Genomic DNA, 13812 nt, shown 5'->3' with positions numbered 1-13812 from the left:
AAGTCCAGCTGCATATTGCCATGCCCTTTTGGCCTTGGAAAATTTCCTCATCCTGTATGTATTCAGTGAATTCTGTAAGCCCCTGTATTTGTCTCCTCCTCTGCCTTGACATCACTCTTACATTTCATTTTTCCCATGATTAGGGTTCCAGAAACAGATCCACAAGTGTGTTTCCTAAACAGAAATTCACACAGGAAAGATTACATCACAAATCTTTAAAAATAGTTCTCCTGTAGTCTTTTTGCTTTTGGTTTCAAGGAAAAAACTATGCTTGACACTTCTGTTGGAGATGAGGAGGGAATCACCTCACAGTAGGAAGAGCGCACCCACAAGACTATCCCGCCTCACCCCAAAGACTTCCCTCTTCATTCTTCTCTGAATATATATATTTTTTAGGTTTGTCGCTGGTGGTTAGCATTAGAGTGACAAAGGGTACTAGGCAATCCCTCAATTGCCTACGAGGGGTTTTGACACAGTGGGTTAGTTAAAACCATTTAATCCACATCTTTGGGCCTCATTCACCACTTTTTTGGGAAAAGGAAAATCCCTCACAATATTCCATTAATTATATTTTGAATGACTAAAAATCTGGAGTTAATTCATTTAAACAGAAGTGAAGAATTATGCACTAAAATTAATATTAAAAGATAGGATCATTTATGTTCATATTCACATTTAATAAAATTACTGCACTAAATTGATTACATAAATGGATTAAATCCATCATCTGTTTCTGTATCCATGACTTTTGCCCTGTTATTTTGTAATCTCTCTTATTGAGGAGGCAGAGATTATATACCTGCTTCTTGTTTCTTGTTGAGGCCAACAGAATATTAGCAGATATGGCACACTGCAGGGACCAGAGAAATTCTTGCACATTTCTGCTTGTCCTCCTACTCATCTCCATGGTTATGGCGTCAAGTCTGAGCTCACCTGCTGGCCTGGATATCTTCCTTATTTCCACCGTTCACTTGGTAATTTTGCCAAGTTGGATATTGAGAGATAATTAACTCAGCTGGATAAATTATTTTCTGTTATAGGTTAAAAATTGAAATACATCGCTGAGTTTAAACTGAATGCCAACTTTTTATTTTCTAAAGCTTTGTTAGCTTGGACAAATGTTCTCTAAAAGTTTTAGCTTTTCCAGGTAGAAATGATGGAGCCTGGGCTTAGAACAGTGGTGATGAGAGAGAAATTTACAGTATGAGATATATGAGGGGTCTTCAAAAAATCCATGGAAAGATTCACATTACCTTTTAATTCTATTTTTTCTGTGAACTTTTTGAAGTACCCTCATATGTATATAGAAAAGCAGAGAATAGGGAAGGAAAAGCCTGATATTGTTTGATTCCCAACTCTGGTCCCTTCCTGAAGAGAGAGAGAGATTTCTACTTTGGTTAATTTCCAAATTATTATGATGCCTGGGCATCATAATATTTCTCTTTGATAGCATAAATTAGCTTTGAGAAGATAAATATAAGTAAATCAATGAAGCCAAACTCCATTTCAATCGTTTGAACTTTCCATTGGTGGGAACGGGTGCCAGAGGTAAAGCATTAACTTCATCGGATTAGCACTGGATGTCCTCTCTTTAGTTCAGCACTAGATTCTAAATTATGCACTTTCTCCATGTGTGTTTCTGAGTGTGTTCAACGGAAGTCATATAAAGGTAAGTTTCTATATTCTTTTTTATTATCCCAGCACAGGGAATTGATTGTTAGCATAAGAATATTGAATTGAGTCCTCAGAGTGGGGAGAAGACCCCGACAGAGAGAAAACAAGAGGAGGTTGGATGTTGTCCGTGTGCCCCCGGCATGCAGGGTATGAGGTGCAGTTCACAGGAATTTGAGAATTCTGTTCTAGTACCATATATTACTATAGGCTGTGTGGCCAGAGGTGCCAGTTTCTTTTTGCAATTCAGTGGCTTTTTCTGTATTTTTTTATATTAATTTTTAAATTATAAACTGACAAATTACAGTTGTATGTATTTATGGGGTACTAAGTGATGTTATTATTATGAATACAATTTGTAAGAATTAAGTCAAGTTAATGAGCATATCAATCACCTCCAATAGTGATACTTAGAAGTTTCCCCTAACTCACTAAACCGTGTAAGTTCAAGTGATGCAGTGGAGTAAAATGGGTTTTTTAAAGTCACCTAGTTGTTTTATCCCTCGATACCTTTCTCACATTTTCCCATTAGTCCGGATGCATGAGGTTTTTTTTTTGTTGTTGTTTTCAATCATCTTACTGTTTAAGGCAGCCTTCCACAGTGCTGTCCATCATTTTCTCAGCTCAGTACCTTCAAACCTGATGCTCTGTCTCTGAGAATCTTCTTCCCTCTAACTCATCACCTGGTAACCCTTAAAGTTCTTCCTATTTCACTTCAGTGTGGGTCTGCAAAGATTACTCCCTTAAGTTAGTGAATTAATTAGGCCCTTGTAATGTTCTGGGCACTCATATATTTTTTTCCAGACCTCTTATCAAACTGGGTAATTGTTATTTTTGTTTCTATTTATGTAATTTCTGTCACACACACACACACACACACGCACGCATGCACACACACGCCACATATAGTTTTAAGAAGGCAAGATTAAACATTTTTCATCAAAATCATTTCCTGAGAATGAACACTTGATTGTTTTTATATTTTGGCTATTGTGAATAATGCTGCAATGAACATGGAAGTGCAGATATCTCTTCGGCCTACTCATTTTATTTCCTTTGGAAACACACTCAGAAGTGGGATTACTGTATCACATGGTAGTTCTAGTTTTAATTTTTTAAGGAATCTCCATGCTATTTTGCATAGTAGCTGTACTACTTTACATTCCCATCAATATTGCTCAAGGATTCTCTTTTCTTCATACCCTCACCAACACTTGCTGTCTTGCCTTTTTTATAATGCCATCCCAATAGGGGTTGAAGTGATATCTCACTGTGGTACTGATTTATATTTTTCTGATGATTAGTGACTTGAGCACTTTTTCCTATAAATGGCCATATAACTGGATAAAGAAAATGTGATATATATGTATATATAAAATGGAATATTATTCATCCATAAAAAGGAAGAAAACCCTGCCATTTACAACAATGTGAATGAACGTGGAGGACATTAGGTTATGTGGAATAAGCCAGACATAGAAAACCAAATATTGTATAAACTCACTTATATATATAAACTAAAAAAGGCAAATGTATAAATGCAAAGATTAGAACAATGTTTACCAGGGGTTGGGGGGTAAGGGATGTGAAGAGATACTGGTCACCATGTACAAACAGTTCTGGAGATCTAAGGTACAGCATATGTGGTAATGGATGTGTAAATTGGTTTGATCGTGGTAATCATTATACAATTATGATGTTGTATACCTTAAATATATACAACCTTTATTTGTCAATTAGCATTAAAAGTAACCCTATTTCCTGAGAGTTTAGCAGAATAAATTACATTGCATGTTAACTGTAATTGCTAACAATGGCATAACTTCAATACAATTGCCTGCTCACGGACATTTCTTTTTTGAAATCTTTGTCATTATAAAATAGTACATGTTGTCCTCAGTGAAATGAAAATAATCCAACTGGCTTATGGCACTTTATTTAGAAGATAGGGAGAGTATACTTTGCTGTTTTAAAAAAATACTTGAATTTTATAACTTTCTAATTTAGGAAAACATTTTCTTAATCAGTTAATTGAAGTTTTTTAAAAATTGTCTTTTCTATTCTGGAAAATCTATTATCCTACAGCTGCTACTCACGTCCTATACCATGGCCTTCGATGAACTTCTACAATATGTAGGTGACAGAGGGAAGTTTCAGATTATGAATATATGAATATAATCCTTGGTCTATTATTAACTATCCTGTCTTCTCCTAATGACTTTGTGGAGAACTTCTCAGGGGCTCTCCCTGCTCACTGTTGCTATGTCCAATTCCTTGACAACCCCAAATTTGAAGCCAACAACACTGTAAACCTGACGGTTGAATCCCTGCTGAGGATCTCCATCCCAATGGGCCCAGACCAGAAACCGGTTCAATGCCATCGGTTCCAACAGATCTGGTGGCAACTTTTAGATCCCAATGTGTCAGCCATCAACAATACTGAGCCAGAGACAGAGCCATGCCTGGATGGGTGGACATATGACCAAAGTGTTTTCACTTCTACCATCATTACTGAGGTAATAGACGAACAGTAGGTGACCAGGAGTGAATTGAATGTGGATCTATGCCATGATTTTATGAGGCCTCAGACACAGTTTCCAGCTTACGCAAAATATTCAAGCCCAAGGAAAGGGAATAAGAACTAACAATTTTTGAATGTGTAAGACATTCAGGTCTCATGCTAAGTGTTTTAGCTTGCATTTGTGTGTGTGTGTGTGTATGGTATTTTTTCTCCAGATAGGTGTGGCTTCAAAGCCAAGAATTATAGTCTTTTGTGTTTGGCATATACTTTATGGATCTCCATTTTTATATATTTAAGAAAAGAATATGGATAGCCTTTGCCATATATTTAAAAAGAGAATAAAAACCACATTTTACAAGACTTTTCATTGAATGTGTTGGAGATATCATAGTGTTATGATTAAGAGTGAAGTTAGAGGACTCAGATTGTTTGGGTTACAATCTTAGGTCTGTCAATCGCAATTTAGCATCTTTCTGCTTTATTTATTTATTTATCATTATACAGTGCAATCAATCTTTGTGTCCCTTTATCAATACTTCCCTTTCCTCCTTCCCTCTCCCACTTTCCAACTGCCAGGAACCTACATACCATTTTCCATAATGACTGCACCATTTTACAGGCTCACCAGTAGTGTAGGAGGGTTCCCCTTTCTCTGCATCCTTGACAGCATTTGCTATTGTCAGTCTTTTCAATATTAGTTAGCCTAACTGGAGTGACGTGATATCTCAATGTGGTTTTGGTTTCCATTTCCTGGATGCTGAGTGATGTTGAGCATTTTTTCATGTGTCTGTTGGCCATTTGTATTATCTTCCTTTGAGAAATGCCTATTCAGCTCCTTTGCCCATTTTTTAGTTGCTTTTCTTTTCTTTTTTTTTTTTTTTTTGCTAGTAAGTTGTTTGAATTCCTTTTATATTCTGGATGTTAATCCTTTGTCAGATGCATATTTTGCAAATATTTTCTCCCACTCTGTTGGTTATCTTTTCACTGTGTTATTGTTTATTTTACTGTGAAGAAGCTTTTAGTTTGATATAATCCCATTTATTTATTTTTCATTTTGTTGTCTGTGCTTTTGGGATTGTATTCATAAAGTCTATGTCCAGTCACACTTCCTGAAGTGTTTCTCCTGTTTTCTTTTTTGGAATTTTATAGTTACAGGATGTATATTTAATTCTTTAATCTTTAAAGTTGACTTTGGTATATGACAAGAGGTATGGGTCTAATTTCATTCTTCTATGTGTGCATGTACAATATTCCCAGCACCATTTATCAAAGAGGCAGTCTTTTCCACAGTCTTTTCCATATATTATCAAAAATATATGAGTTCCGCAGTGTTCTTGGTGTTTTTGTCAAGACCAGATGGCTGTAGATATGTGGGCTGATTTTGGGTAGTATGGACATTTTCACAACGTTAATTTTTCCAATCCAAGAGCATGGAATATTTTTCCATCTTCTTGTGTCCTCTTTAATTTCTCTCAACAGTGATTTGTTGTTCTCATTATAGAGATTTTCACTTCCTTGGTTAACTTTATTCCTAGGTATCTTATTTTTTTGGTGACTATTGTAAAAGGGCTAGCTTTTTGATTTCTTTTTCTGCTAGTTCATTGCTGGAATATAAAAATGCTACTGATTTTTGAGTGTTGATTTTATATCCTGCAACCTTGCTGAAATTGTTTATTAAGTCTAGGAGTTTTTGTAGAATCTTTAGGCTGTTCTATATACAGGATCATGTCATCTGCAAACAGGGACAATTTGACTTCATCTTTCCCAGTCTGGATGCTCTTTATATCTTCCCCTTCCCGGATTGCTATGACTAGTACTTCCAGTACTAAGTTGAACAGGAGTGGTGATAGTGGGCATCCTTGTCTTGCTCCTGTTCTTAAGGGAAAAGCTTTCAACTTTTCTCCATTCAGGATGATTTTGGCAGTGGATTTGTCATATACGGCTTTAATTGTCCTGAGATACTTTCCTTCTACACCTAATTTGTTGAGAGTCTTTATCATGAAGTGGTGTTCAATTTTGTCAAATGCTTTTTCAGCATCTATTGAGACAATCATATGGTTTTCATCTTTGATTTTGTTGATGTGGTGTATCACATTTATTGCCTTGTGTATTTTGCTAATGTTATGGTAGAATAATTTTATATCTTGTTTTTCCAGGGCAATTCTATTTTATATTATTATCCTAGCATACTAATTAAAAACACCAGTTTTTACATAAAGGATTAAATGAACAATATGTATAAAATATATTAAAATTGACAGATACATAGATGTACTCAACAAAAGGTAGCTATTAGTGTTCTAGTTTTGATCCTGTGCCTGGGACATGATCAGTATTAGATCTCATGCTAAGCATAACTAAGTCCGTCTTCAGCAAATGTGGAAATGGGAGAAAACTGAGATTAAGTTCCTTGCCTATAATCACATGACTAGTAAATGCTATAGAAGGTGTACTTTCATTTCCGTATAATTTCAAGACTTAGGTTATTTAATAAATATACCAAGACCCTTCCAGGGTGCAATTTCATTATTGAAAAATGTTAATTCAAGAAAGTATGAGAAGTTTCTAATGAGTCAGGTAGAAAAGTTCACATAAAGAAGAACGAAAAGAGTAAGTAAACAAATTTGCTCTGCAAAAGGCACCTGGAGGAGACACCGTCAAACATTAACCCCACTGAATCTCAATATAACTCTGAGAGATTGGTAATATAATTCTGTAATTCCATAGGTACAATTCTCAAGTCAGAAATCATTAATTTTCATATTACAAAAGATAATGTAATGCATATACCATATACTTTAGTAGGGTCTAAAAAACCTTATAATCTCATTTTAATATTTAATCAGAAAAATTTATTACTTCTCATGTTATGATGTTATGAAAGATTAACATTTTAAGTGGGTCAGGTATTGTAGGTCAGAATTTGCTCCAAACGAGTTCAGGACAGTCAGGTTTTGTTGCTAAATAACCAGTAAAATTTACATGATTTCAGAATTTTTTGTATTTTGCAGTTGAGAAAAAGATACTGGATTTATACCTCTCTTTATCAGAAGAAGTTCTAAATACTCTCCATTAGTGAGGAGTTTTAAAGAAAATTATGAACATAAACTTTGGAAGTTTGCACTATGTTGATCTGGTTCTTATTACCATCTATTATTCTACTTCTGGCTTCTCTTTTTGGCTACTTGGGGGACTTTTCAACTCATTTTTGTTATTATGATGAAACTGAAATTATAGAAAAAATGTATATAGTTAAATATTAGTCCCATGTCTCACTTTAAATAATCCTGTAGCTTTTATAATATTCATGCAGTAACAATTAACAGGACAGTCATGTACTTCATACATTGTATTAAAATACCTACTCCTACTATATTTTTTAGTAGTTTTAAAATACATTTTCTTTTTATGTTAATTTGTATTTTATAAAATTTTTTACCATGAATTTGCAGAAGTTTTCTTAAAAATATATCTATCTTATGATATATGAAACAACTGTAAGTTTGGGATTCACCTCTCTACAAGTACAATATTAATTTTGTATAGTTGTCCCTTGGTATCTCTGGGGGATTGGTTCCAAGACCTCCTGCAGATACCCAAATCCATGTATGCCCAACTCCTTAATATAAAATGGCATAGTATTTACATATAACTTATACACGTCCTCCTGTGTATTTTACTTTTTTAAACTTTTTTCCATTGAGGTATTTTATTTGTATGTATGTATTACTTTGCTAGAAAAAGAATCCCAGGATTTTCCCTCCTGTGTGTTTTTGTCTTGCTTCTTCATGGTTCATGATGCCATCTGAGGCTGTCAGTACAATAAATCCAAACTGACCAGATGGGAGCAGATTGTTCTGCCATTTTTCTAGATTTTTGAATTGTGCATCAAATCTGAGGCTGATCACCATTGTCACTAACCTTGACCTTAGGTAACTTACACTCTAGGTGTGTTTCTCCTCCATCTGTGCTGGACTAGAGAATCTAAGACTACTTGCAAATCTGAAAGCCACAAACCTTGTTTAACCTGCTTGTGTGCTTCACAACAATTTTCCCAGCTCTGTGATCATCAGTGATTTCAGATTTGCCAATGTAACCATGCTTTGTCATCACAGTGAGAAGCCAAACAGTGACTTTGGAGCATAGCCCAAAAAGAACCTGGTGTTTGCCTCTGTTTTTGGCATTATTGATGCTCTTGAGAGTATCAGCCAGGAGATTGATGTGCACCATTATGGCTATAAAACATTCATCTTTGTGCTATGTAAAATTGTATTCAATGACAAGCATATCACGTGGCAAATAGAAACACATCTATGTTACATGTCTCCAGTCATCATGTTGGACTTTTCCCATGGGCATGGACTGCACTATATACTAATAAAGTTTTGAAAGCTCTCTAAAATTGTATTCAACGACAAGCATATCACGTGGCAAATAGAAACACATCTATGTTACATGTCTCCAGTCACCATGTTGGACTTTTCCCATGGGCATGGACTGCACTATATACTAATAAAGTTTTGAAAGCTCTGGCTTGGAAAGAGGAAAGGAGGGGCGAGCACATGGAGTTAATCTCTAGATTAGTTATAATATCTAATAAAATGTAAATGCTTTGTAAGTAGTTGTTATGTTATATTGTGTAAGGAATAATAACAAGAAAAAAAGTCTGTACATTTCTAATCCAGTCAGAATTTTTTCTTCCCAAGTATTTTCTGTCTGCATTTGGTTGAACCCATAGATGTGGAAATGATGGATGTGGAGGACTGACAGTATTTGTACATAACATTGAATTAGCTTTAAAATTTAGTTTGGTGATATTTGTCATAAATTCAAATGTGCAGGAACCCAAATTTAATATTTTAGAAGAAAATGTGCAAAGAACTTTTCAAACGAATCCTTCCAACTGATTCATTCTCTAAATAGTCAAGAGATAAAGTGTTGAGGGGCCATTTATTGTCCAGTGTCACATCATGAACTAAGAGACTGCTGTCTGATCCTGTCTCTACCTCTGATCACTGCTTAGGTTTATCCACTTCTAACAAGACCTGAATCTACATGTAAGGAAAGCTAGAAGATCATGGGTCAATCTCAGGACTAATTTATTAATTTAACAAACACTAAGTACACACTCATTGTGTGACAGGGTTTCTGCCGTGTTATGAGTATTAAAGGAACAATAGATGCTTCTATTTAATGGAGTGCTCAACCTCTCCATTTGAGTACCTCATAGTCCTTTCAATGGCAACTTGTTCAAAACTGCTTTCAGCCTCATCTGCCAAAAACTCTACTCTACCAAACTTAGCTCAGTTGCTCATGCCTTAAACTTGGGAGTCATCTTGAGATTTCTTTCTCTCTCATCTATTACAGTCAATTAGCCACAGAGTTCTACTCACTTTTCATCTGCAAAATTTCATGAATAAATTTGATTTCTCTTTCATCAATGGCACCACCAAGAGTACAGTACCATCATCTCTTCTCTATATTTCTTGAGCAGTCTCTTCATTTCTTCCAACCTGTTGTAGTGGCCTTTCATAAATCCAAATACAGTGATGTTTCTTGCTCAAAATTCTTCAGTGGATTTTAATAGCTTTTAGAAGAACATCCAACATCTAACTTTGCTTACAAGACCCTTCAGCAGATGACCCCTTCCTGTATTCTAATCTCATTTAATTTCTGCCCCTTATTTCAATGCCTTTTGAGTATAGGAGACTTCCTTTGATATCTACAACACAACCTCGCCTACCACAGTTATGGTCTTTCCTTCTACAATTGTAGCTAGTTGATATACACTCTTCCCTAGAAAAGCCCTCTTAATGTAGCTTCATGCTGTTCCTAATCCAGGTCTCAGTTTAAAGAGCTTTTCTTCCTTGAGGACCTCCTTGGTCTCTGGTGTATCCTTCTTTGTACTACATATGCCTTTTCACACTCATCACATTTTGTGTGTAGTAGAACTTTCATACTATATTTAATTAAGTTGTACCACTGGGAATTATTTTTCTATGACTAAGTTTATGTTGCTTTTGAGTTTCCATTTTGCAGGCAGAGAATACTTAATATTCCAAGTCAAGAAACACACTTTCACTCCTTTTTGCAGTTAAATGACTTTCATATTATTTCAATTCATTCACCACTCTAGTTTTTTTTAATGTTTTTTCACTCATAAAGCATCTTTGTTCAAGAAGTCCCATGCCACATCAAGCCCTCAGAGATGGAGCGGGTGAGTCTGTGACTGTGCAGTGGTTATTTCTGGTTCTTGCTGTCCTTTGACCAAGATGCTTGTTCAAGAAGTCCCATGCCACATCAAGCCCTCAGAGATGGAGGGGGTGAGTCTGTGACTGTGCAGTGGTTATTTCTGGTTCTTGCTGTCCTTTGACCAAGATGCTATCCATTCTTCTAAGTTTTATTACTGTCTCCATTTGTAAGAGTTTAGCACTCCATCACTCCAATATTCTAGCTTTGAAGAGTTATTTTATTTTATTCTATTTTTTCTAGCTTCAAAGACTTCTGATTCACCAAAATTCTTAGTCAATTTATCAGCTTTATTCACATTATGTAAAACGTCTATATGTTCTTCTTGCTACTCTAGGGCCACACAGACTTCTACCTGGGCTGTTCTGGACTTGCATATATCTAGACCTATTCTGCCACAATACCACATTCAACATCATCTGTAAGAGGACTTCTTTAAGAAGTGTGTAGTTTTTGCGGGATATACTTCTACCCCTGGGTTCTTGTTTTAGGCTTCTATTCATTCTCCATTGCCTACCATCCCCAACATGGAACCCGGGTTAGGATGGAGAGGTTGTAGAAGGTTTGTTGGAGATGCACAGCTTATGAAGCTGCTGTCTTCTCTTGTGTTGTCCTCCAATGTCCTCTATTTACCCCTCCTCTCAGCCCATTAGCTTTCTTTTAAACTTGTGTGTGGTACGAAACCACATTTAAATCATCTTCTCTTTATAGTCTTCTCCAGACTATGCATTATGCTATAAAGGGTATTCACTGAGTCCTTTTACTCTCTTACACTTTAAAAAAGAAACTCAATTTCCCCTTTGTTGCACAAATCAAAAGTAATTTTATTTCAAGTTATGGTTTTTGCCCTATGTTCAAAATGGTAACTTAAATCCCATAACAAGAATTTGAAGGAGAAAACTCTTGCTAGTCCCTGAATGGTGAGGGAAGAGTAACCTGCACAATGAAATAAAAGGATAATGAACTTCACGTTTATTGAAAACTATTATATCGAAATACTCTTTATGTACTTACTACGTTCCACCTTTTCCACTGAGACTTTAATGTTTATTACAGTATGGATAATATCTGTGGTCTTAACCAATTATGTATTCCCAGATTCTAGTCTGTTGCCTAGAAGACAGCTGTTGTTAATATTTAAAAGTAACTTTAATACTCTTTTTCCCTATACCAACCAGTCTACTCACTAGTTATATTTGTGGCCTCTTCTTAACTGACATTTTTAATTGTGTAAGCTATGTTATTTTCTATTCAATCTTTTCCAGTGGGATTTAGTATGTGATTCTCAGTCACTCAAATCCTTTGCACAGGCCATCTACATGGCAGGGTTTTTGGTGGGTACTCCTATATGTGGCCTCCTTTCTGACAGGTAAGTTTTATCTTCTGAAGGACAATGTGTAAGCCTAAACACATATTATTAAAGATCATGTACACATTATTATTGAGAATTATGCACATTGAAAGGAATCTAAATATGCAGAGGACAGAAGCCAAATTATAGGTGGATATAGTTCAAGGAAATGAGAAACTTTGGAAGATTGAAATCAACAGGACAGTCTTCCACTAGGAGTGAAACTTGAACTGACCCATGAAGAATTGAAAATGTGCAAGTAGGAGAGTAGGTGTAGAAAAAATAGGGAGGTAAAAATGTTTCTGGTAACATATAATAGTGTTTGTGTGTATGTCCCTTTTAAAAATGTACACAGCATGCTGAAAATAGTGATTTAGGAAAATTAGTTTGTGGGGAGACTGCAGGAAATTTTATGAAAGAAAAAATTATAGAAATGTGGTGATTGGTCAAGAGACTATTGAGACAGTTTCTAGAAAGAGAAACTCTCTAAAAAGACCAGAGAGAAAAAACTGGTTAAGAAAAGAATCTAGTTAATAATAAGGCAGATTTACAAAAGATTGGGATAATATTAATAAGAAAGAATAATATTAAGTGAAACGAGTCAGGCAGTGAAAAAGAAATACCACATGTTTTCACTTATTGGAGGGAGCTAAAGGTGAATGAATCAATTCACACACACACATACACACACACACGAGGGAGGAGGGAGGGAGGTTTTGGTGATGGGACACAATAACTAACTACATTGTATATTGACAAAATAAAAATAAAAATTAAAAAAAATAATAAGAAAGAAAATAATTCAATTAGTGTATATGGATATCTATGGAAGAAGAGAGAGAAAAGAAAGGGTAACATTGGACTTTGGATGGCACTGACTTTGATGGCAACTGAACCAAAAGTAGAGAGTCAGAGATAAATATGCAAATCAATGATAACATTTATGGATCTTAACGTTGTTATTAAGAAGATGGGCAAGATATCAAATGCATAAATAAATCAACTCTACACTGAGGTGTTGTGACATAAACACAAAAGGACTGGGATTCACTATAAAGCAATGCTGAGAAGTCCAAGTCTGTTTTCATAAACTTCTGCCGCTTTATCACTCTTATTTGTAAAATCCACATAATGAATTTCAAATATTTATAACTTCCTTTTCCTTTACATGAATTACATGTGATAATACTTATAAGGAACTTAGGACAGAGATTGTATTTAGTTAGAGTTTAACAAGTAAAATATACTATCATTGTTTTTTAATAATAAAAAGAATAGAAAAAATATATATCGGGTTCTGGAGAAGAGAGATCATAGCTGGTGAAAAGATTTACTTGTTTGTGGAGATGTGTTCTGCTGCCCTATGAACAGGTATAGTGAAGTTGTATTTCACTAATGGATGATGTTCTAAAAGAAGCTCATAAGTTAAAAAATCTGTTTTTTCAATTTTCTGTTAAAAGTTAGTATATTTTGAGTCATACTTTGGAAACCAACATATCGTTTCTTAAAAAGTACTAAATAGTTGTCCCCTTTTCCCCCGGCACTGGTTTGCTGATGCTTAGGTTGAGAACCAGGTGAGATAGTAGCCTGAAACTTTGTGCCTTGTTTTAATAAAATGTAAACTTTGATTGAGAAGTAGAATCTATGCAGCTTAATAAAATGTTCATGTAACAAAGGTCTTCTGGACAAAGGCCATGGTGGATTAATCTCTCAAACCGAATGCTTGTTCCATAGCATTGAGTGAAATGTCATATGATACCGCCTACTCCTTTATGCTTTTTCTGCCTTTGAAAATTATTATTATCTTTTTTTTTGCACACATATCATGTGAATTTTGCTGTATAATAAATATGCAAATCAATGATAACATTTATGGATCTTAACGTTGTTATTAAGATGGGCAAGATATCAAATGCATAAATAAATCAACTCTACACTGAGGTGTTGTGACATAAACAGAAAAGGACTGGGATTCACTATAAAGCAATGCTGAGAAGTCCAAGTCTGTTTTCATAAACTT

At 35.1% G+C, this 13812-nt stretch overlaps 1 pseudogene; it reads left to right on the top strand.

The window, feature by feature from the left end:
• The first annotated feature begins 3777 nt into the window (after positions 1 to 3777).
• LOC103589046 overlaps positions 3778 to 13812 on the top strand; it is an 18086-nt pseudogene continuing 8051 nt past the window's right edge.

This window comes from Galeopterus variegatus, unplaced genomic scaffold (assembly GCF_000696425.1).
Source record: "Galeopterus variegatus unplaced genomic scaffold, G_variegatus-3.0.2 Scaffold642, whole genome shotgun sequence".
Taxonomy (NCBI): domain Eukaryota; kingdom Metazoa; phylum Chordata; class Mammalia; order Dermoptera; family Cynocephalidae; genus Galeopterus; species Galeopterus variegatus.
Note: the sequence above shows the minus strand (reverse complement) of the source record. Positions and strands in the feature narration are given on the sequence as shown.